Genomic DNA, 26,176 nt, shown 5'->3' with positions numbered 1-26,176 from the left:
CTAAAAAAAAAGGCCATCCTATGGTGTTGCTCTACACTAAAATGCAATATTACATATCCTTGTGCTGATATTATGAACATATATTTTTTGATATCAGGAAACTTAATTTTCTTTCATATTCTATAATCATTCATCGAGAGTATATTTTCAAATCAAGTTGAGTCCATGATGAAAGGGGTCTACTAAAAAAAAAAAAAAAAAAAAAAAAAAAAAAAAAAAACTAATGTAGAATACCTGATTGCTTGTCTGGTATTGACCAATCACATTGTACACATAACCTAGGAGGTTTAACAGATGAAATTCCAACTGGCTGTAATTATTCAAATAGTCGTCAGATTTCTATTGCTGTACAAAGCAATTCCATAGGTGCATTGAGTTTCTTTGTGCCTTCGCTGATCGGGATTCGATGCCGCCGTCTCGCTGAGCAATCTGAAGATTCATTTTGGACGTTAACATAATTTTGGCTATATTTTGCTTGTTTATCTATTAAATGAAATGAATTCCTATACTTTAAGATAAAATCGTATAGAGCACAAGTCAATACTGAACAGAAATATTATTGTGCAAAAGTGTTAATCAGAGCTGTTTCATGTGAAAGTGTTTAAACTGTACCCTGTGGATAGCCGGTTTATTTCATCACTTTTCGTCATGATTCTGACAAAGCAAACTGATATGAATCTTCAAATAGAATTCTTTATTGATAAATACATCAGATCACTGGCCAGGCATGCCTATTAGAATAATGTTCGTTTTATTTCATTTTTTTTTTTTGGCGCAATTTCTATTCGTGTATCCCCGTGTCTTTAACATTCACCTAACCTATCTCTTATTGGTTGGGATGTCGAAACGTAATTACCATCACAAAGACATATCTTCCTGTTTGTGGTTCATTCTTGCTAAGGTGTAGTCCACTGCCTGGACTGTTTTGTGTGATCATTTACCGCGCGCACACACCGCTACAGCACGCGTATGCCCCACCGTACGCTCGTGTATTATTTGCCACGCACGCACGCATCTCGACCTCCAAAACAGTCCAGTCTGGTTTGCCAAGTCTCCCCGAAATATTTCGGAAAAAATTGGCCCCACCCCCACCCGCTCATTCATTTTGAGCATCCTGATTGGTCGATGAGATCGCATCCAGCAGGCAATTTGTGAGATCGAAAAAAGTCGATCGATCTCTAATCTTGTAGTCTTATTGCAAACAGGTACATTGCATTTAGCAATATAACATACGCATTTTACGCCAATATTGGTATCAATCTCAACATATATTACTGGCATTTCAAAATTGATTTTCTTTTTATTAAAAATTGCTCAAATAGTATATCTTAGAGATCATAAGAGGAGAATGAAATTAGAACGTACATAAACCGTGCGTAAGATTAAGACTAACTTCTACTCGTTCCCATAATTGTTATAAATTAAATTATAAATATCATAATTATCAACAATTTGGATCTATTTTTCGACAAAAAAAAATAATGATTTAAAAATTAAAAATTGAAAATTGATAAATGCATATAGAAAAAATATTCGCCCATTTAGAGAATCGTGACCTATCGTACATGTCAATTTCGAGGTGGCTTTTACTTCTCGATCGGGGATCCCCCGGATCGCGTGTACAGCATACAGCTTGTGCAATGTGCTTTTCGTATTGATTCCGAGTCTTGCGTTTTCCGGCCAAAATCTGTGCAGCATTTCAAGTATTTCCTCCAAATCTTGTTTACATGATCAATGGATGTCAACATCAGCGTCTCGACGTCGCTTTTCTGACAGTGATAATGAGAAGAGCATTCAATGCCATGTGCAACTGAGAAGCTTGGATTCGTTGACGGTTTCGGGGAGCAGCAGCAGAACCAGAACTCAGAAGTCCCTACTACACGTACTCGTTTCGTTTCTCCGTGCGTGGTCATGATTTTATATTTGTTTATCTCCCTGCCGACTGGTTTCGGCAATAGTGTGGTGTTCCAACTTCCAAGCTGCACCGTTATGCGTTGATATTCTTCGCAAACTAGATCTACATGATGGACCAGACTCTCCGAAAGCCGTGGCTCCTGCTGTCATGCCTTTGAAGTCTTTAATTTCGGACCAGATGAGCAGGGCTATGGATCTTGCTTGGCCTGCGTGACAAAGTCAAAGACTCAAGCAGCCTAGCGGTAAGCTTAATCAATTTAGATATATCCAGTTTCTAAAAATGATTCGTCAAGGCAACTTTCATTGCGTGTCTCTTGTCTTGAATTACAAACTGTAACTGTAGGCCCCTAGTTGAACAACAAAAAATGATTGTAAAACTATTTATGTCTGGCCTCTGGGCCGGGTAGGGTAAACACATGGCAGGCTTCTACTACAGTACTATATCTTGTGAGTGTTCCTACTAGGTGTACTGAGTTAAATCCTGTGTAATTGTAATAAATTGTTAACACCGTAACTGCACTGATTTAATTGTTTTGTACAGTACAGTAACTACTGTAACTTTCTCGCATACAAATGCAATTACACATAGGCCTACTGCCTTTTCATAGCTTTAGTCTGTGAGCTACAGCCTGTGCCTCGTCGGCTTTGCTCCTCTACACAGAGGAGCAATCGAGACACACGCTGTGGCCCACAGACTAATTCTTCATGTACATGTACATTGAGAAAAAACTCAAATGGGAACATCCTTCAGTATGCAAATGTACTCATACTTGTTCATCTATAGAATAAATTATGCAGTCTTATGGCTATGTGATATGCATCGTAGAGACTGCAGGCATTATTAAAATCACTTATGTGCAATGTAGAAAATGTTCTTCTTTTTAATCTTACTGGTTTTTTTTCTTATTTTTCAAATAGGGGGACCGCATCTGAAGACACCAAAGCATTTCGAGCAGCGTATGGAAAATTGGGTGAATTACGATCGAAACTCAAGTCGTCAGTCAGTCCCGCTGTTGACCTGACAGCCACTGCGACCAGAGATGTGCGTAGCGGTATCATCGAAAACTTTGGTCTTCGCAATTATGTGTGGGTAAATCAGTTGCCGGACAAGCAAAATATAAAACATGTTGTCAAGTCTGCTGCAAGAGATTTAGATACAATGTTCAAGTGGCTGGCAGATGACTTGAAGACTCATGGTGCATGTTGTTAAAAGATGATAAGAAAACTGTGCAGTAATGTGTACGCGGCCTTTATGGCACTGCTTCCAGAATGTTGCCACAGGTATGTTAATAAGTTTATGTACCACTGGAACACGGAAACTGATATCCAAAAGGAAATGGTTGACAGCATGTTGGCAACAGATGGTGAAATCAGAGTTCTGATAGCTAGCATTGCGTCTGGCCTGGGTGTTGACGTAAGCATGCAGTGTACACAGTACGGTTTTGTGTGGATGCCCAAGTGATATAGACGATTATATCCACTTTTTAAAAGCACTCAATTTTCAGGCCTTATCAGATATACTGGTAACATGAAGAATCATGTACAGCTGCATGCTGTACAGTTGTACATCGTAGCTAAGATTTTTTTGTTTTTTAAACTGAAAAATGTTACGTATGTATACACGTGTACATGTACCTTGTACCTTTGGGCTTTGAAAATTGTTTTTTAGAGAATTCATATGATTGTTCTAAAACAAGAATCCACTGTGGGTGTTTTTCCTCCTTAAGGTTTGTAATGGTGAGTTGTTGGTACATTGGTTTCTGGTGCACCTAAATTTTTGCAATTCCACGCTACATTTTTTATACAATAATTTTCTTTTTATCACTGCAATTACTGTATCCCTTGCTCTTATTCATAGATGCAAATGCAATGTACATTTGTACACACCTACTTTTCATACTATACTTTGTTTTTTAGGCATGAATATTTTCATTTCATTGGACATGTTGATGGGTACATATCGTAATTACAAGTGATGAGATTATGGAAAAGTTGAAATATTTTAGTTCAAGGTTGTGTTTTTGTGATGTAGTGGATTACATGTACGTATGTACATACAGACCATGCCAAGTGGGGATGGGCTGTGTGTTTTGGGTGTTTGGGTGGGTGTTTGAAAATTGAACTGTTATGCCGTTTGTCTGCACATGTAATTGTACATCGCATATTCATCTATGCATACATGTACATACAAGTGTACACATGTGTACGGTATGTTTTTGAGTTGTACAACTACCAAGAACTTGTTTACATATACTTTCTTTACATACAGAATCATTCATGAGAAGTACAGTATGTTCTTTGGCCCATTTTGATAGAAATAAAACTAGTTCTGTTAATGCACATGAACATTTATACCTGTAGTTTGAACTGTGTAACAATGAATTTATTTTCTTTTTTTGAACTTCGAAGCAATTTTTTTTTAACAAATGAAAAAACAAAATCTACAGTGGGACCAGGAAGATTTCTTTGTCATAACTTGTAACCAGTTTGTGTTAATCCTTTGTTTTTGATGTGTAATGAGAGTCTACTACACATGGTAATCAGACTGAAATGTGACATATCATATTATTTCTCTGACATCAAAATTCAGAGTCAAACAGTTTACAATGTATTTTGTTTGAAATAATGCACTGTTATTGAACAATGATCATGAACTATCATGAATATACAGTAAATGTATTGGATATTACAGTACTTGTACATGTACATATACAAATGAAAGTGTATAATGAAGGAATTTCAAGAGCATTGAGAAACTATAGAACATTTAATTTCAGTTCCTTATGAGTACTTGGTGGCTTGGTGGAGTATCCAACTTTGAAGGCACTTATACACCTGAGGAATTATTTTGAACGTCCTTCCCAGAGTGACAACTTTTTGAACTCATTATTGGCAGTTGGGAGTGGGATGCTAGCTTTGAAACTTCCTTGGTGGTTGGTACAACATTAACAGTTTTACCATCATGGCCAAAGTTTTATAATGAAGGCTTAAGAAGTAATGTGATTAAAAAATGTACAAATTATATGTTCAAATTACACTACTTGTAGTCCATATGTTTTCACTTTGCTGTCTGCTCTTACTGGACATGAAATGATGAAGACTACACAGTGTATTTAACAGAACATACGTGTATATTGCACATGTACAATGTACATGTACACTGTACATTGTACATTTCAAAGTACAACAGTGATAAATTGACGTATTTCCTGACCACACCTCAACACTGAAAAAAAAATCTTAACTTATTTACCAATAATCAGCCGCCATAAACGTGGAAAAAAAAGTAAAGTCTACTACATTGTAATTACAGCTGTATGTACAAAGTATATGTACAATGTTTTAATTTGGATGTGAATTGTAATAGGGGGTTTAATCAAATTGCTAACACGTGAGTGTGTGTATGTGTGTGTGTGCACATGCGTGTGTGCGTTTGTGTATGTGTGTGTGTGTGTGCACATGCGTGTATGCGTTTGTGTGTGTTGTGTACATGGCCCACACATTTTCCAAGCATAATTTCATGCTGATATCCCCCTTAAATGTTTGTGAATTAGAAACAAACAAGTTGCTCTGTCATACAGTCTTTTGATATGAATGGGCCTACTTATCTAATAATGTATATATACATGGAGCTACTATTTTGAGCAAATACAGGTATGGTTTGCAAAAAAAAAAAAAAAGGAAGATATGATTGGATATATACATATATATATGCATATGCAGAAGGGCAGTTCAACCAAAACTGTTCACTTCTGTAATTGCAGAGACCAATCTACCAATATCTCTGTAGCCAAAATGCCCTTAAGCGTCTTCATCTTGCTTTACTAAATTTAGCTTTATTATCATGAAGACTAACAGACAAAAGACTGAATGACGGGGTATTCTTACAACTTCTTCAGTCTAACTGCCCAGGAGGCCCTACATGAAGTGGTAATAAAATGATCAAAGTTTTACAAACTTAGTGCAATTCTTTAAATTTAGACTGCTCTCTACTAACATTTGGGGAAAAGAACAAACAAAAAAGGCATTTTCTGGTTCCTTACATGTACTTCAAAACTTTGCACTACAAATTGTGTAATGTATCCCCTTCACCTTCTCCACCCCTGAATATGCTTGATATCTTGTATACCAATATAGCTAAGTATGGTTCATAGAACCCACATCTCACAGCCCTGAGCTTATATTCCAAAATTACATTGTTACTTAGTGGGCCAATATTGAAAACAGGTGAATACAAGTGCCTATGTCAATTAAAGAATTTCTTTAATTTCTGAATATTTCATCATACAATATTATTAATGAAGAATAATTAACGACAAAATTATTTCCTTTAATGAACATGATTGGCACAATCCCCCCAAAAAACAAACAAAAAACACATTGATCCCCTTTACCAACAATAACATCGCCAAACAAATCTTCCAACTTTTCTTGAGGTCCACATCTCACGACCTTCACAGAGTTCTTTGCAGTTTTATGTAGTGTTTGGACGTTAGAAGTGGCACATCACAAATCATACATCGGCGAGCTGGCGATTTGTAGCTAGCCATTTCCAATCTCAAGAATAATATTCAAGTCATCATCGAATCTGGGCACAACAAAGTCCAAAACACAACGTGAAAGTAGGTCCTAGATGACTGCAACCATAACTTTCAGCCAGTCAAAAACGTTGCACGAATCAGCTGTGCAACAATGCATGGTACGGATCACTGAAGTACTGAGTTTCGCATTGCATTGTGATCAAAGAGTTGGCTGTTTGATTGTGATAATGTGTGTTGTGCAAAAATGCAGGCATCTCTGTGCACATAATTAGTAATTGTTGCAGATCGCACTGTATTCACGGTGCAATGCACACAGCTGGCTGCAGATCGATCGATCCCACAGAACTCTTTTCTGTGATCGATCCCTTAGTTTTCATGCATACGCAATGAGCTTGCGAGAGATAGGGCATTACGTCAGCATACCTTATGAACTTTTGACCCTACGCACTGTCAAACCATTCTGGACGCTTTTTTCGGACAGGTTTGTTGGCGCCCTCATCGATATCGAGCGGTTACAGGGGATAGCGCGATAACTGTGGAGCGCGCGTGGATGCGTAATGATAAAAAAACGTCCAGAATCTGGACTAGCTAAGGTGCAATATTGAGCCCATAACTAGTCTCAAAGAAAGACCTATATGGTGTTGATCGACACTTGAATACGATACTGCATACCGTCGTGGTGCTCCTATGTACATTTTTTTAAAGACATCATAAAACTTGATGTTCTCCCATAATTTCATAATCATTCATCGGAGCATTTTTAAATTAAGTTGAGTCTTTGATGAAAGGGTCTGCGAACAAGCTAACGAAGAATACCTGACTGCTCGTCTGGTATTGACCGATCAAAATGGAATATGTCACCGCATTCCCTGCATGCTTACTGTGCGATGATGGAGTCAAACCCTATTACATGCTAAAGATTTTCGTTGCGACTCGATCTCGGGACAGCAAAAAAAAAAAAATAAATAAATAAACAAAAGTCAATATTTCTTCAAGGCCCTCAAATCTGGAATTCCATCCACTCTGATGTGAAATGTAAGAAAGCGGTACAAAGTTTTAAGAAAGCTTTCAAGCGTACTTTACTTGAGAGACCAGCAAGATAGGGTGTGTTTGTGAAAATGACATCTTGCGTATTGTTAATGAGCGCTAGTCCATGTTTTTGTTTTGTGTATGCATGTGTGTGTATGTGTGAGTGTGTGTGTGCGTGTGTGCCAATGTTTTTCTCTGTATATACAATGTATTTACTTTTCCGGGATTAGTTTTAAATAAGGCCAATTGCCTTCTCCCTCACCCCTTAACTTGATATGTTTTGCTGTTTGTTTGCTTTGTTTGTTTGTTTGTCACATTGTCATTTTATACTTGTCATACCATTGTCACATTTCATGTATGCATATTTTATTAAGTGAAAATAAATGAAATGATAAAAATTTAATAAATTCATTTAGAGAGCAAAATCGCGGATATATAAGGGTGCAAATTACACGATTTATTTCTAAGGATTGATTTTTTTTTTTCATTGATTCATGCACGGTAAAGCCTAAGGGTAAAATGCATGCACACGAAAAATGTAAGCACATATTTCCATGGGCTTGCAAACACCACACTTTAGAATGAATAAAGACTAGCTGTGATAGTGGAATTTCTCATGAATAAATAATAAAGCATTCAAACCCTGGCCACTGTTCAACACCATTGTCAGGGTGTTAACCACATACTCCAATACACACCCATTGACCCCTGTGCAAAGTGAAAGTTTTGTACAGAGGGTTGGAAATACAGCAATATATGTAACCTGTAACTGTGAAATTGATCATGGATTTCATGAAACTGATTTATGTTTTAAACCACCTCCAACAAAATTGTACACTATACAACTATCCCCCACATCAATGACAGTGTTATCTGATATATAGTTACTGAATTATTAAGAATCAAAAGTGGAAAATGTTCTTTTAAACGCCTATTAATCCATAGTTTACATTCGATGCAAAATAATGACATGGATGTTTCCTAAAGTGTCAATTCACGGACCCAGTCGTTTGGTCACCTGGTGTGGGCATGTTCATTTTTTTTCTTGAACATGATTTATGAATTCAATGATTTTGTTGAGTCGTGCGAACTTATGTGCACATAAGTTGACTCCCAGATGGCTCATTGTACAGCTCGTGCATGCGTGTTTGAGCTGAGCATCTAGCGCACATTCCATTTCCACAGCAGATCAGCTCTTCTGAGGCTTTTCGTAGCGGCTTACTGCAACTCTGACTTCAACATTATTTTGTCCACTTCATAATATTGTAACACAACCGGGACCGTTGTGATCGAGGTCGGGACTCTCCTGTCTTGGCATACTTGAAGAACTCAACTCCCTCTCATACATCACCGCATTCGTACGTAAAATATATCACAAATAAACACACCGGTGATTGAATTGTATATGTCACAAGCACTTTACTTGCCTTTATTTTCGGAGAGGGGCGAATAACACATCGGAAAGTATCTCGCGGGGTGGCCCTCGGCCCTTCGCAATCTCACCAACTGCTTGTATACGGACGACCCAAACACTGTCCTTACCCGGCCGTGGCTAGAACGCAACTCCCTTTTGTCAGTTGCCGTACAGACTCTTATTCATACTGCGTGCTGTAAACGCACGCCCCGTCCGTACCTATATCATCTAAGAGAACGTGCGTACACGCACTATCATGACACCACTTTGTTACACTACCCCCCTCTAAAACAAGTCAGTCCTCTGACGGTGAAATAACAACGATAACAGAAACGATGGTACGAAACTACTTTCCTGTCAATGAAACAACTTTTATCTGACAGCCTTCTAGTATATCTGGCTTCTTTCTGTATAACTATACATAATTCATAACTTCCTCTTAAACAAGATGTTATTCTTTCTTCAAAACCAACTCGCTCTTTAACAGTCATTCATTAATGGGACAACACACTGAGTAAGCCTATACACATCACTTATCTTACTAAGTGCAAAACATAACAAACATCAAAACCACCACCTGATATATGGCTTTCATACCTGTGGCAAAATTTGGTAATGACTCAGTGTAAAGCCGCATATTTAAATAAGAAGTCAGCTTTTAAAGCTAAAGAAACAAGATGGAGATTATAACTTCCTACTCTATCAACAATTTCCATCTTACGCCAAACTGCAATGAACAAGAAAACCACTACACAGGAATGTACTTCTTTCCTTGAGAGTCATATTACATGGAATGCATACTCATTAACAGTTAATAATTACTTATCCCTTGTTTTTTTTTTCAATCAGTACTCTAACTCAAAAAGCTAAAAAAAAAAAACACTCTTCAATTACAACCCTTTCCTTCAGACCTGTAATATCCTGTGATAGAGGGTATCTTAAGACATAACTCTCTGACCTCCAATACTTAACCAGCATAAACATTGCAGTTACAAATAATCAACGTTTTCAACTTTCCTTGTATCTGATCTCACGACTGAAACAATCCTTATCATTGCTATACTGTCATGATAGAACATGTTATATTGTCTCACTTTGGCCGAGAAAATACACAAATTGGAACATACATGTACTTTATTCTCGATTTCGCTACTCCGAAAAGGCTCTTGTGTTCTCTATTCACAAATCATAGGGTTGAGTAAAATTAACTACAGCTTTTTAAATTCATAACACGCTGAACTTAATGGCAGTCCTTTGTCAGGAATCTGGCCTCCAGGTCGACTTCGAAGTCTGTGATGGTTTCCTCTTGGCAGACGAGGATTCCCTCCTGAAAGGTCTCCCTCTTCACTGTTTTTTTGATGCTTTTCACCCTCCCTTTGCATTCTTCTTCCAGGTCGTCTGTGGTGAGTGGCACATCTATTTCCCCCCGGTGGACTTTGTGAAGTTTGGTGGTGCCACTGGTTTGCCGGTTGCCTTCAGCGGAGTTGTGCATAACCATCCTGTACTCCCTCTCCTTTTCCTCCTGGAATACTTTCATGCCCTGGGCGCCATACCATGTGTAGGTACTGTTCTCCCTTACTCTAACAGGCAGTCCCATCAACATGCGATGCGCCTCAAGGCTCCCGATGTCTTTCCCGAGTTGGACGCGTCTGATGTCAGTTTGGAGCACAGGAAGCACATCGCCGGGGCCATCTGACTCCGTGGCATCCTCGGATGTGCTATCCGCCACCCGTTGTTCCGCCTCTCGTTGCGCCCACATTCCCCTTGCCTTGCCAGACAGAGGTGTTTTGCCCCCCTCTTCAACATACTGCCGGGTAATGGGCGACACTCCGATCACAAGCTGGTCTCCACATCCGTCATCCGGGCCGGCATCTCCGGTTTGGTCGACGTTCGAGGGCCGCTCCCTCGTGCCTGACTCCTCCCGTGTTGGCTTTGGGGTCGCTGTAGACCGACCCAGTCTCCTCTGCTCCCCAGTCTCGCGAGTCTTCTGCAGTGGGCTGCTTCTCCTCCGCGGACTCCGACTTCTGGGGGTCCTCCTATGGGGACTTTTCCTATGGGGGCTCCTCCCTCTACCCGTTGGACTCTTCTCTGCTAGCACGTCGCGATGTGTCTTTTCATGGGTGCGGAGGTTGTCGATCCTTCCATAGCTTCGGTTGCATTCGCGGCACTCAAAACGCCTCGGATGCCTATGCTGACTTTCGATGTGTCTCTGGAGACTTCGGTGGTGGCCGAAGTACTGTTGGCACGTGTAACACTTGAAGTTTCCACCCATAGTGAAACGTGGGAACCTGCATCAAAACAGAACCTGCATCAAAACCTCACCTGGGGAACCAAGAACCAAGGCTGGTTCCTTCAATTAAAAAACCCAACCTACGTATTATACTTGTAAGCTAAAAGGAACACAAACATCGCATTTATTCATCACATTTCAAAAACCCAATCGTTTTGGGGCCATCCTCTGCCTTGGAGGGTTTCGACGTGGTGCCGGGATAGGCATTCGCCTAGGCGCTGGGGTGGGGATATTCGGTTCGGATTCTTGGTCAGGGGGTATCGTTTCCAATTCGGCGTCTGGTGACGTCGGAATATCCTCTCTGATCTCTTCCTCTGTCTCATCCTTCTCGCCGGGAAGGTAGCTTGTTTCTACTTCCGGCTCTTCGATCCAGGATTCTAACGGTCCCCCTTGATAAGGCTTCAACCGGTCTGAGTGAACAACTACCATTTTGCCATTGGGTTTCATTTGAAGTCTGTACACGACGTCGGAGAGCTTATGTGTCACGAGATATGGCCCTTTCCATCTTCGCTGTAGTTTCGGAGACAATCCCTTTGTCTTTGCGGGGTTGAAGTACCACACGAATTTCCCTACTTGTAAGCCATCCTTTTCTGCTGTCTTGTCATATGTCCGTTTCTGGTGTCTAGCTGCTTTAGCTAAATTCACTCTAGCTCTTTGATGTGCTGTTCTCATCTTCTTTCTCAGCTCGTACGCATAGTCCGACTTCATTTCGGGGTCAATTTCTTCGTCTACTCTGGTCGCTTCCGTAGTAAGATCAATGGGGAGATGTACCTCACGACCTAACATCAACATATTTGGTGACTCTCCTGTTGATTCCTGGGGTGAGGATCGATAGCCAAATACGGCCAGGGGAACTTGTTCGTCCCAGTCACGCTGCTTTCTGGTCGGGTCGATCATCATGGACACCATGGATACAAGCGTACGGTTAAACCTTTCTATGAACCCGTCAGATTTCGGGTTATACGGCGTTGTGCGAGTTTTGTCGATTCCCAGGATAGAGCACATCTCTGCAAACACTTGAGATTCGAAATTTCGTCCTTGGTCTGAGTGCAATACCTGCGGCACTCCGAATCTGCATACAAATTCATGGACAAATTTCTCAGCCACTGTCTTAGCCGTTTGATCCGGGATGGAATATACCTCTACCCATTTTGTGAAGTAGTCCCCTACAACTAGCAGATATTTGTTGCCTCTCTCTGTTTCTGGGAAGGGACCAACGACGTCCAAGGCAACACGTTCCATGGGCATCCCGACTGATCGTTGTTGTAGAGGTGCGCGTCTTGTTCTGACAGGAGACTTCTTGCTGGCACATGTGTTGCCCATACGAATGATTGATCTTACGTCTGCATCCATTTTTGGCCAGTGATACCTCAGGCGAACTTTTGCAATTGTTTTCTTAGACCCCAAGTGCCCTCCTGTATGACCGGCATGCAGTTCCGCCACTACCTGCTTCCGGTACTTCTCTGGAAGAATAATCTTCCACTGTATGACATCTCCACTGTCGGATTCCCAACGTCGATGGAGGACGCCTCGTATCATTCCCAATTGGTCCCACATACGCCAGTATGACTTTGCGATGTTTGATTGCGATTCTACATCGGACCAGTCTGGCCGGATACCCTCCTTTTCTTTACACTCGACTACCCATCTGATCGTGTCGTCAGCAAGTTGTGCTTCTCTGAAATCAGAGAGTGTGATGGAGGGCTCCACGTGGACTGCCTTTACCTGCTGGTGGAATTCTGAGTTTGGTACCGGGCTCTCCCTATGTTTTGTGTTTGGCTGAGGACAATCTCCTTTGATGTTATCGCACTGTGTACAATCCCTGCACGGTCGCCTGGAAAGACTGTCAGCGTTCGCATGTGACCTCCCCGCACGATGCACAATGTCAAGGTCATACTCCGAGATGACTTGGAGCCATCTAGCCATCTGGCCTTGGACATCTCGGAAGTTCAGAAGCCAGGTGAGAGCTCCATGGTCCGTCCTGATTGTCGTCCGTTGGCCATAAACATACGGCCGGAACTGTTTCAGGAAGACAACGACAGCCAGTAATTCCTTGCGGGTTGTACAATAGTTCTTCTCGGCTTTGTTAAGGGCCCTGCTAGCATAGGAAATGACTCTTTCCTTCCCATCGATCACCTGCGAAAGCACGGCTCCTATGCCCTCGTTACTAGCGTCAGTGTCTAAGATGTAATCACAGTCAGGAATTGGGTACGCCAAAATTGGCGCCTCTTGTAATCGTGCTTTCAACTCTGTGAAAGCAGCCTCGCAAGCTTCGGTCCATGTAAATGGTTGACCTTTCTCGGTCAGTCTGTGTAGAGGGCGAGCGATGTTGGAGAATCCTGCGATGAATCGGCGGTAATATGACGCAAGCCCCAAAAAACTTTGAACTTCCTTCACAGTAGTGGGGGTTGGCCATTCTTTAACCGCTCTGACCTTCTCTGGGTCCGTGGCTATTCCTTGGGCTGAAACGATGTGACCTAGGTAAAGGACACTTTCCTTGAACAAGTGACACTTTTTTGCCTTGAGTTTTAGACCGGACTCTCTCAAGCGCTGGAAGACTGTCGCCAAACGATGTAGTTCCTCTTCGACGGTCTTGGCATATACGATGATATCGTCCAAATAGACCAAGAGAAGATCCCAGTGTAGCCCGGACAAGACACGCTCCATCAACCTTTCGAAAGTGGAGGGCGCATTCGTAAGGCCAAAGGGCATTACGTTCCAACAATACAGACCTCCTCTCACAACGAATGCCGACTTTTTCTTCGCGTCATCGTCAAGCTCGACCTGCCAGTAGCCCGAGGCAAGATCGAGGGTTGAAAACCATTTCGATCCTCCAAGGGCATCCAACGAATCGTCTATTCTTGGAATGGGATATGCATCTTTGATCGTGATCTTGTTTAGACGCCGGTAGTCAATGCAAAACCTTTTCGTGCCATCCTTCTTATTCACCAATACAACATTGGAAGCCCACGGGCTATCAGAAGGCTCGATCATGCCAGTGTCTAGCAATTGTTTGATTTGACGATCGATTTCATCTTGTTCCTTTGGAGGAAATCTTCTGGAGCGTTCCTTGAGAGGTGGGTGATCCCCTGTGTTAATTCCATGTCGCACTCTGTTCGTGCGCCCGATGTCTACGTCAGATTTTGCAAACACATCCTGATATTCACATAGGAGTTTTGCGATATCTTTGTGGTGTGTTCCTTCGACTCCTTGTTTGGCCCGTTCGTAGAGGTCTCTTAGATGATCAGGCACCCCTTCAATCATTCCGGCATCTGTAGGTTGTGTCTGTTTCTCTTCAACATCAGTAACAGGAGTGACGAATCCAGCAAGGGTACCCCGCTTAACAACGCATTCTTTGTTACTTGGGTTGTAGACTCGGATAGGCAGGGTCGTATCTTCGGCCTCAACTAGTACACGTGCCACTAATATTCCTTTCCGAGCTAGTTCATTGTGCGCAGGCTCAATCAGACCAAGGCCTGTCCTGACCTTGCTAGATCTCACGTGACCTGAAATTAGTGCCTCGTGTCCAGCAGGTATTCTGGTAGTTTCCCCAACTACTACCCTTGCACAGAACGATGTTCCTTGTCCGTTGGTGCATCTGATTCTCTCGCCCTTCAGGTTCAATTCCTTGGACTTCAAATCTAAACTTGCCTGGTTTTGTAAGAGGAAGTCCATACCGAGTATTCCATCGATTTGGCCAGTGTTACCGAAAACAACTTGCAATGACGAGATACAAGCCCCTATTCGAAGTTCGATCCAACCACTTCCTAGTGTTGAAAGCTCACTACCATCTGCGTTCCTAACTCCTGAGATGTTGGTATTCAAATGTGGCCTTTTTACTCTAGGAATACGGTGATACAGCGTGGACGACAATATCGTGTCGGTAGCACCAGTGTCTACCAGTAGCATTGTCTTGATACCCCGTACTTCCACTTCAACGAAAAGGCCACTGCGAGCCACGTCGGGTCGTGTTCGAACAGTTGGTTGTATCTCTGGTACTGTTGGCAACTCATTCATTGTGTCACGGTATTTGTTGGCCCCTAATTCTGATCCAGCCTCCTCTCGGGCCTCTGAGTCGGCTGATCCTCGTTTCCCGAATTTTTGACCTGTTCTTCCTTCAACTTGTTTCCTGTCTTTTGCGGGCAGTCTCGTTGGAAATGCCCTTTCTCATGGCACTTAAAGCACCTCCGATCTGTTCTTGGTGTGCTCCATCCCGGCTGTCCTGTCCACCCCCTGTTTGCTTGTGGTTTGGACTCTAGTCTTTCTCTGATCCACTTCAGTTCCTGTCTCAGCTCGTCTATCTCTGTCATTGAGTTCCTTTCCAGGACTCTGGATTGTTTATATCTCCTTCCAGTCCTCTGTTCCTCCAATCTGTAGCAATTGTCGGTCGCCAGTGCAGCCTGAATGGCTTCGTCCAGCGAAGTAGGCTTGGAACGGAAGACTCCCTCTCTGACAGACTGATCCTCGATTGCTTCCGTAAAGTGGGTTCTCGCAAGACGATCCTGTGCTTCCTCCGGTAATTCAGGATAGGCGAGCATGGACAATTCTCTTACCGCTTGGCCCAACTCCTGAATTGTCTCTCTTGGCCCTTGACGGCGGTATCGGAGTTCAAGTAGATAGTTCTCGACTAGCTGTCCGGGACCGAAACGCTTTTCTAGAAGGCCCACCAGTTCGTGATATGAAAAGCCTGATGTTTCACTTATCTTCCCGCCGAGGGTTTTCAGGGCAGGCCCCCTAAGGCTGGCAACCAAGAATACTTTCGCCTGGGCATCATCCCAAGCATTTGCCATTCGACATGCTTCAAAATGGCCGATATATTCATTCCAAGGAGTTTTCCCATCGAACCTCTCCGGAATGATATTAGGTTTTGAAGGTGTTGTGTGTGTGAAGTGTGGTTCGTCAAGTTTTCTTTCTTGTGCAACTACTCTTGTCGCATCAGAAACCTGTCTTTCCATGTGGTGAGGTTTGTCTGCTTGACGTGGTTGCGGTCGTCTGCTATGTGTCGGCATCCTTAAACCTGTCGATGTCTTTTCCCAACCGCGAGAAGAAACGGGAGGTCCTCGGTGCTGTTCAAACATCGGAGAGATAGGTCTCTCGTCCGCTAGGACACCGTCGTCAAATATGCTCGCAGTAGGTGTCCGTTCTCGTTCACGTACCCTCGGAAATTCGACGGTTGATTGCTCCATTTCCAATCGTTCCAGCTTTTCACGTAGGAGACGATTTTGTTCCAGCAGCAGTTGATTCTTATCTCGAGAGTGTTGCAATTCTTCATCACCTCGCTGGACTTCTGCTGCCAGCATGTCAAGTTCTTCTTGAGGATCTAGAGCTGAATTTTCCGCCATTGTCAAAGGCTTTGCTTTTCTTGCTGTAGAAGTACAACCGCCTGCAAAAAATGTAGTGAAGCAACCTGACGAAACTGGAATGAAACTGGAATGCTCGTATACAAGCGATGAGATGATGACACCTGAAGACGATGGAGTACCAAAGGCACCTGTGAGCCTAAGGGTGCCCTGTAGGTAGAGTTAACTCCTGCCCTGGACGTCTATGGATGAATTTTTAGCGCCCGAAGGTGACGTGTAGGCACAGCTGTAGCGCCTGCAGGTGACATGTAGATGAAGTGGCGCCTGCAGGTGACGTGTTGGTGAAGGTGTAGCGCCTGCAGGTGGCGTGTACAGGTGAAGAGGCGCCTGCAGGTGACGTGTAGGTAAATAGGCGCCTGCAGGTGATGTGTAGGTGAAGAGGCGCCTGCAGGTGATGTGTAGGTGAAGAGGCGCCTGCAGGTGGTGTGTAGGTGAAGAGGCGCCTGCAGGTGGTGAGTAGGTGAAGAGGCGTCTAATGCAACGTAGAGGTGAAGACACCTTTGCCTACTACGTAGGTGACTAGGCTTTACGGCGACTTGTAGTTAACGCAATAGATTGCACACGTCGGTGACAGCGCCTTTAGGCGTCGTGTAAATGAAGTGAATAACGAAATTTGAGTAAGATCGGAAAATCTTGCAAACGATATGAACTAATACAATCAAAATCCCTCAATATGCCTGACAGATCCCACCGCTGCCACCAAATGTAACACAACCGGGACCGTTGTGATCGAGGTCGGGACTCTCCTGTCTTGGCATACTTGAAGAACTCAACTCCCTCTCATACATCACCGCATTCGTACGTAAAATATATCACAAATAAACACACCGGTGATTGAATTGTATATGTCACAAGCACTTTACTTGCCTTTATTTTCGGAGAGGGGCGAATAACACATCGGAAAGTATCTCGCGGGGTGGCCCTCGGCCCTTCGCAATCTCACCAACTGCTTGTATACGGACGACCCAAACACTGTCCTTACCCGGCCGTGGCTAGAACGCAACTCCCTTTTGTCAGTTGCCGTACAGACTCTTATTCATACTGCGTGCTGTAAACGCACGCCCCGTCCGTACCTATATCATCTAAGAGAACGTGCGTACACGCACTATCATGACACCACTTTGTTACACTATCAAGACCCCGCAGATTCCTACTACGTGGAAAATGGTGAGTTAAAACAACATCGTAAAGCATGATTTGAAATATCCACAATGTTCTCGACCAAGGCCTTACTCTCGATATTACCCTTCAATAAGGCTTCATCAAATTTCTTGAATCTGTTATGTTTTTTGGTTGCATAGCCATGTCTTATAATGTAGATTTGCACGCAGTAAGATTAAAATGTTCATTTAGGAATTCTGTTAAAATTGGCTAGTTTTATACGTGCTGTTTTCTGTTTTATTTTGTTTTGTTTCGTAACCATTCTGTGGAATTAGATCAGCTTTAACAATAAAATGTCTTGCTAAAGACGTCATGGCATTCCGACTTCAGATTTCAGATTTCAGATTCACTTATTGTTCATTTAGGAAATTCTTTTTGTTGGTATATGGGCGTGCACATAGGAATATCTACATACATGTGTAACCAGGCGGCTGGTAACGAGAATAGAATTTTAAATGTTTAACATGTTCCCCTTCCCGCATTTTGAATCACGTGTGAACGGGATTCTAGAACCTTCCTTTTCGCCGGTCACGTGACCACACGTCGTCGTGAACTGCCCTTATGAAGCCCTTATTTTATGGTAATTGGTCTGGTATTAAATTGTTTAGAATATGCAAATATCCCCCACCGGAAGTCAAGAACACCACTCGGCGACTTATCGCAGTTCGTCCGACGTCGGTATCACCTTAACCATTCCTCGTCTCTTGCCTCCTGTTTTACAGGTAAAATCACACTTTTCGTATTATTTATTTATGAATTTATTATGCAAGTTACCTTTGTAAGACTTCGTAGATGGCTTTGAACCCAGTCTTTCATGCCTGTGTTTGATAGTAAGCCCGGTATTTAAGTGAAAAGTTAGTTCTCAAAAGTTGACGAGTGTCTTGATAATTTTCGTCGACTAGCTATATGTCGTGTATCAACTCGCCGCAGAACGCCAGTTCTGCGAGAGAGCATATTCGATGGGTACTCGAAGGGTTATACACATTTCGCATGCTGAGTCTGAGAGAATATTATTTTATTCGTTCAACGGTTGGTATACAAATTAAAAGTGTATGATATTCCTTTATTTGAACGGGCAGACGCAGGTGATTGACGCCTTATTGTACGATGAGCGAATCGTCTTGAATTTGTTAATCACATTGTTTTAAAACTTGAATGAAAGTAATCCACTGTTCGCGAAGAATAAAGGTGCGTTCCGCTCAGCTGAGAGGAGTGCACAAGGGGTAGTCTACGAGTCGAGACCTGCCGAAGTGACAGCCGGCTAAGTTTGGCCGTAAATGTTGATATTGAACATATGCATTTTAAGTGGGAAACGTAGATGAGTAGAGGGATGAAATGACGATCATCAATGTGAAAGTTCGTGGACAGTATAATATTAATGTGCAGGTGTCGAACCAATATGAAGCTTCGCACGGTTCGTGATGTAGACTATCGATACGTTTCAAAGTACCGATGTTCGGGGAAAAGCTAGTCTCAGTAGAAGTTACTGAAGGGGAAGAAGTGTTCAAAAAGTGCACTATACAATGTCATAATATTCGATGTGTACGAGGCATTAACTGTAGAACTAGATCCTCTGTGGAGTCAGTTCATATTAATGTTATAAATGTATTACTAGTACGCCAGCGAACTGCTTTCCTAAAGTTTCATACGGTCAATCCTAAGGGTAGAGTAAGGCGGTGGATAGACTAACATTGGGTCTGACCAACGTGCATCATTCCAAAGGTATGTGAGTGATAGTGGAAGTAGTTGTGCATAGAGGTTGGGACTGACCACCCACCCCCCCCCCCTTGCTCATGTTAATCTTGCCTAAAGTACCGTATGCCGCACAGAGAGAGACAGAGAGAGAGAGAGAGGGAGAGAGACAGGCAGACAGAGAGGACGAGTGGGAGAGAGGGACGAAGAGGATCACAGCCGTTGCTAAGGGTTACTCGTAGAGAACAACGGGCTCGCCTAGTACCTCCTTGGCCTATGTAATTCTGTGTTTGACTGCAGAAGTCGAATCCGACTCTGTTCGCGTTCAATTCACGTTGTTTTCAGTTTCAAGGGGGAAACAAGTTTTGAGATTAAGGGTCGCCGTAATCGTTGTACATGTATAATGTAATGTATGTGGCTGTCTAGCGAATTTAATGTTATGGTACGATAAAATGTTGCATCAATGACGCGTTTAACGGGACGGCTTATTTGCAGTTGTATAGTTCTGTTGCATGATTATGTCGACGGTTTGGACATATCAGTCTATCATAAAGTGTGTAAGCTCGACCCCCCCCCCCCTCTTAATTCTATTTGTTCATATTAGTGACATTACTGATAAACCTCCGTTTATTATCGTCGCTCTTTGGTTGATAAATTTGGTTAGTTGTCATTTATAGATTTAATCCATTGATTTGGCATGGATGTCAAGCGAAAAGGAGGGCGTGTAATATTTTGTAGTTGGAGTAGTTTCAGCATATTCATTTGAAGTAATTGCATCATTTTATAATAAAGGGGTAAGAAGTAAAATCATTCCGTAGAATAACAGAGGAAATGAATAGATTGTTTGGGAATTGTTTGGGATAAGATGGCGACTCAGAGTAATCAGTCCTTTTTGGGTAGCGGATATTTTATTTGATTGAAATTCGCATTATCAAATAGTGCTGTAAAGTTATTCAGACGTTCAGTGCGGATTATTTGTTTTGTCTAATTTCAAGTATCATATCTTATGTACATGTTGACATCAAGACATATGGCTGAGTTATAATGGTAACTGTTTATATGTGAGGATAATGATAGTAATAATAACTGTTAGTAATAATAGTATAAGTAATAATAATGATCAATGATATCGGGAAAATGTCATAATATGATTTGGAAGAGTTTGAGTAATACAATAGAGTAGATTGTAGCATTATTATAGCTTGCAGGAATTCCAAGGGGGCCAGTTGGGGGTTAGGTTGCAAAACAGGATAGTTATGAGTGTTACTGAATATGATCGGAGTAAAGATGAATTCTAAGTGACAGTGTTCCTTTGTGTCTTTACATTTGAATCGGTATTTAGAAGAGTGTTTAAAATTGTGTTTGTTTTGTTCTTGCCCTGTACTCTTTGTACATATTCGGCAGCTGACTTGCTGTCTATATTCAGTATTATTTTTGTGTTCCTTATTTACTTGCGGTTGGAAGTTGAAGTTAAGTAAATAAATGGCAGTTCGTCCGACGTCGGTATCACCTTAACCATTCCTCGTCTCTTGCCTCCTGTTTTACAGAGTTATTTTCGTAGCCAGTCTTCTTGTATAACAAAGACGGGTTACACATGCATAAACTTACATAATTATATTCATGTACATGTACACATTATAAAACTTTGATACAATTTTCACTACATACACAATTATACAAGCATGATTTATACTCACAATACAGTGAGCACATATATCATCACAAATTTCAAATAATTCTTTATATTTACCGATTAACAACAGAACAAAATAGTTAAGAAAACGTGGAATCGGATATTCCTATAAGAAAGTGTATCCTTTACATAACCTCTATACGCCCCCCCCCCCAAACACACACATCCCCAATGATAATACATCGCGTCGTGCCATACCACATTATTAATAACAAATAAAAGGAACGGAAGTTGATGAATAATTGTTGATTAACTTATGGATGAATAGACCAGTGTACTAACTAAACTTATAATGGCAAACATTGCACGCTTATTTTTATGCTGGGATAATTCTCTGTAGTCAGGTAGTGTTAGTGGTGGACTTAAGTACACCCTGTATGCAGCAAGGCAGTGCATAAGAATTGAACTATACATTAAGCTGCCATGGAGAGAGTTATGTAGTCACATTTACATAAGTAAGCTCTTCTGCAAAATTAATACACACGCATGACAGTGGCCTCGAACTCATGACACTTTTCAGGTAGTCAAGCAAGATACAATAATGAAGTTGCGCGCATTCTCCTGATCACGTAAACTTATATGCAATTCTGAAGGACAGAGTGATTCCTCAACAGGGTCTATGTAAGTTTCATTTATGGATTGATCCGTAATATATGTATTTTCAGGTTATTGATTCATCTAGATTTTCAGCATGTGATATCCGCGAAAGTTGCGCGCATTCTCCTGATCACGTAAACTTATATGCAATTCTGAAGGACAGAGTGATTCCTCAACAGGGTCTATGTAAGTTTCATTTATGGATTGATCCGTAATATATGTATTTTCAGGTTATTGATTCATCTAGATTTTCAGCATGTGATATCCGCGAAGTATATTAAATTAAAGCTTATTATTACACATGAACGCAGTTTTATCAGTTACTATAACGTATAGCCACCGTTTAGTGGGTTGCGGAAAATTTGATGAGACTATAGTGCAATTTTTGATACCATCTGTAATCGAGAGATATGTTACTCAAGTGGACCATTGCGATCATTCATTCTTGCCTTTTCCGTTCTACGTCTTCTCAGTTTTTTGGATTTTTTCCTGAAAACTCCATGATGGATTGTCACTCAAACAGGCAGCTTCTCTACCCCGCAAGAATCTTCAAATGCCCTGAATAGCCATTTTTTTGTGTGTTTTTTTGTGTTTTTTTTTTTTTTTTTGGGGGGGGGAATCTTCTTTTCTGTAACCAGTATTATTAAAGTAAATCAAATCAATGTTATGAATAAGTAGAGGGGACTATATTTTCACTTTTTTTGTGTCTGGTAACAAGATTAGAGGTGTCAACCATATAATGGGCATCATTACACCCATTGCCATGGCCAGCACCCGGACCATCATCTGTGGCAAGCTCAGCAACGGCTGAATGGCTGAGGTCTATAAGTCTTACTTCTTTCCTAACTGTGTAAAATATACAGCAAACTGATGTTAAATTGGCATGTAATATGATGTTGTCTTACTTTGTTATTTTATGTTATGAAGACTTTGAGTTGGTCAGGAAAAATGTGGGAATATTTGAATATGCCCTATGTCATAAATGTATGCAGGCCTATACATAAAAGGTGTGTATTTTCATCTCAGTCCAAATTCGCCACATTTTTTTTTCAACATGACTTTACTCAGGCCATTCCACATGTATTCTTTTTTTTTCAGCTCTAACTTAGTGATGTCTGCATGCTGTCTCCTCATTCCCCGTCTGCCTGGAGAGGACATGCTGTATGTCTGTGACAAAGTAAGTGCTGCATTTTTTTTTTATTTTTTTTTATGGGAGACGGGAATTCCATCTGCTTTGTGACTAGAAATATGAGAGGAATATTTCTTTGCAACATTATTATGTTTTACTTATATGACAAAGAGCTGATATAAATCTATCCGACCGGATTTGTTTAGAAACCAATATCAAAGCTTAAATAGTATTGGTGGAGATGAGGATTTGGGCTTTTAACGTTTTGTGATATACTAAGAACCTACTTATGAAATAATAGAGAGTATGCCATTCTAAGAAGAATTCTAAAGATTATTTGATGAAAATTGGGTTTGAAATGGATGAGGCATCCAAAAGCAAAGTAAAACGCAGCGATCGTGATAAAAAGTGGGTCCTACATTATATCATTATTACTCTGTTTTGGATATCGCAGCCATTTCAAAACCATTTCTCATTATCTCAGCAAAAGATGTTAGAAACCTGAAGTAGATCTCAACAAAAAAACTATACCAGTATACAATCAATTTATTTTTTCCATTTTCTGGTCAATGGTCATAGTTGCAACCTGTTAGTTTATGTAAGCAACAAAACTGCGTTGTGTAAACGACCTATTTCCTTCGAAATTTTATTCAGTCATTATTTGCTCATGCCAAAATCTCTTTCAGAACCCGGCAGGACTAAATCCCACAATCTTCAGTGTGAATGCTGCGCACTAGTGACATCACTATTTGGCTGGATGGTTGTGAAATCTGCCCGAATTCCTGTATACAATCGTGTCTTCCTTCGCTACAATGTTCACGGCCTTCTGTGCTCTGCGGCTTTGAGTATCTCAGACAAGGCAGAAACACTCAATGCATTCTTCAGCAGTACATCATGAAACATAGCAAGTCTTAATCTGAACAGGCAACTATCACGAAAAAACCTACGGCATTTCATTAACAATATTGTTCAATAATTGTCTTGATATAGTTTACCAGCCTAAAGTTTTCATGGTGTATACTTTTACAAGGAATTGTCACCAGAGAAATGATGTTGTTCAGGTTGTCCCTCCGTTCGTACATCAGTCTGTAATCGATTATGGCAACGTTGTATCACGAAGGGAAATGAAACGAAAAATACAAGTGGACAAGTTAATGCAGGGAGATTACTTTAGCAGTTGAACACATCGTGACAAATTGAGGAATATCGGAAAATCCGTTAAAGAGCTATAAATACACATATATTTAGAGTTTCAGTGCCGCCATTACGAGATGAGAAAGCTACATCTTTGACGTCAACCATGGAAAATTATATAAAGAAATGTAAAGAAAATAGGCATAGTTTCACGTTTCTAAAATTACAAAAGGAGCTCTTGATTTACTTCTTCCAGAAAAGGGGGGGGGGTAATATTACCCTTAACATTATGGCAACGACAAATGAGTGGAGGCAATTGTGCTTTCATTTGAATCAGATTTTATGGAAATCCCTTGATATTTTCTTCTAATTAGTTTCCATACATAAAAATGACACTGAAACTTTAAAAAATGCATAACTTCCACTGGATCATACGATTTTCCATGTTCATTTATGTGTTCTTATGATATTGCTCCAATCCACGGGTACATTTGAGTTTCATTCCCCTTTAAGTACTGTTTGAGGTATCCAAATGAAACTCTGCATGTATGTACGATTGGACGAAGTTACTTCTACCACCTCGTGGGTGCCAGCGTTCAAGGTCAAATAGGTCATTGTCAAATTCTACAATGTCATTTCGTGCTCTTTCTTTGTATCTCACCTGGTAAGCGCTGTCGACATAGTATTGTGATGTTCTTTTAATAACTTTCCACACTTTTGAGTTATACTTGAGCTATACTTTCGAGCTTACATTTGAAAATCAGTGTAATCACAAATTCGATATGTGGGCAGTGGTGGGCAAGACATCACTTCGCTTTTACCTTGTTAGATGGTGAATATTTGTGAAGCTTCCGTTTCTGATTCATACAGCATCAGCATACCTTATGTGTCTGAGAATAGTGGTAAAGAAGATTAGAGACTTTGGCAACAGCGTGTAAAATTCGCAAAATTTTATTTTGTGCCTTATTTGCTGAATAAACGTCGTAGGAGTACTACAACCTGTTAGGCAATATAGCGTAACAATAACTCTATTATTAGCGTTATAGAATAAATGACAATGATGTAATTCTGAAGAATACTTTTCATTAGATACTTTTGCAATGTCTCCATGTATACTTTTAATCGAACTAGGTATGTAATCATCAATGACTTGTACTTGAATAACGACAGAATGATTCGGTGAGGAAAGTTTTCTGTCACGTCATTAAGGAAGAAGGGAGCGTGTCAATATTATGCTATTTGTTCCATAGTCATTTCTGAAGTGGTTAAATGTATTTTCCTAAAACATTTTTCATTTTATATATACCTACGTTCTAGATGCATATTCGTTGAAAAATGTGGGCAATGTATTCAAAGGTCAAAGATCATACGTTAATGGGCGTAGGGTATACATCATTTCACTAGTTGTTGTTGCTGTTTTGTTTCGTTTTGTTCTCTTTTTTTTCGGGGGGGGGGGGGGGACACGGTTCAAAGTGTCCTGAAACCTTTTGTGATACATGTATTTAGTTATGTATTAATGTATGATGCCAAACTGTTCCCGCTCATACGAATGCAGGACTTTAAGACAGTGGCATCGTCATTATAAAACAGACTCCTAATTGTAAGACATGTTTTAGATTTTAGATAAATTCATGTCTATGCTGGAAACATATCTTGTTGATGATTCATGATGACGTCATTATTACATGAATATTGTACGCATGGAAATAATATGTAGGCCTAAATGTTTAAATGCATACAAACAACTTGTTAAATCCTCTTACATCTGGTTTTTGTTTTTGTTTTTGTTTTTTGATATGGTGCATACTTTAGAAATGTAAGCAGCATGCTCTTGTTTTTTAGGCTTTGTGTACTGGTAAGAAGCATATCTTATTCTTATAGATTATGTAAATAAGTACGTATTCAAGTACGTTTCGAATAAAACGTATCCAGACAAATGTATATCATTTTTGTACCTCTTCCTTCATGCAGATGTATACTCTTGCCTAGAGGGTTTGTTTGATAGATAGTGATAGTGCTCACTTTATTGGAAAGGTAATTGGGTAAATATTTGGTTTTAGTATGTCATTCAAACACCACTATAAGTTAACTTCATTAACATTTCAAAACTCACAAATTCCACACACACATTTCATGATTCACAGGATCCAAATTACACCAATCCTATTTACTTTGCAGAGTGCAACAACAGCATAAGTTTGATATACTGAGCAAACAGGCTT

This window comes from Diadema setosum, chromosome 19 (genome assembly GCF_964275005.1).
Source record: "Diadema setosum chromosome 19, eeDiaSeto1, whole genome shotgun sequence".
Taxonomy (NCBI): domain Eukaryota; kingdom Metazoa; phylum Echinodermata; class Echinoidea; order Diadematoida; family Diadematidae; genus Diadema; species Diadema setosum.
Note: the sequence above shows the minus strand (reverse complement) of the source record.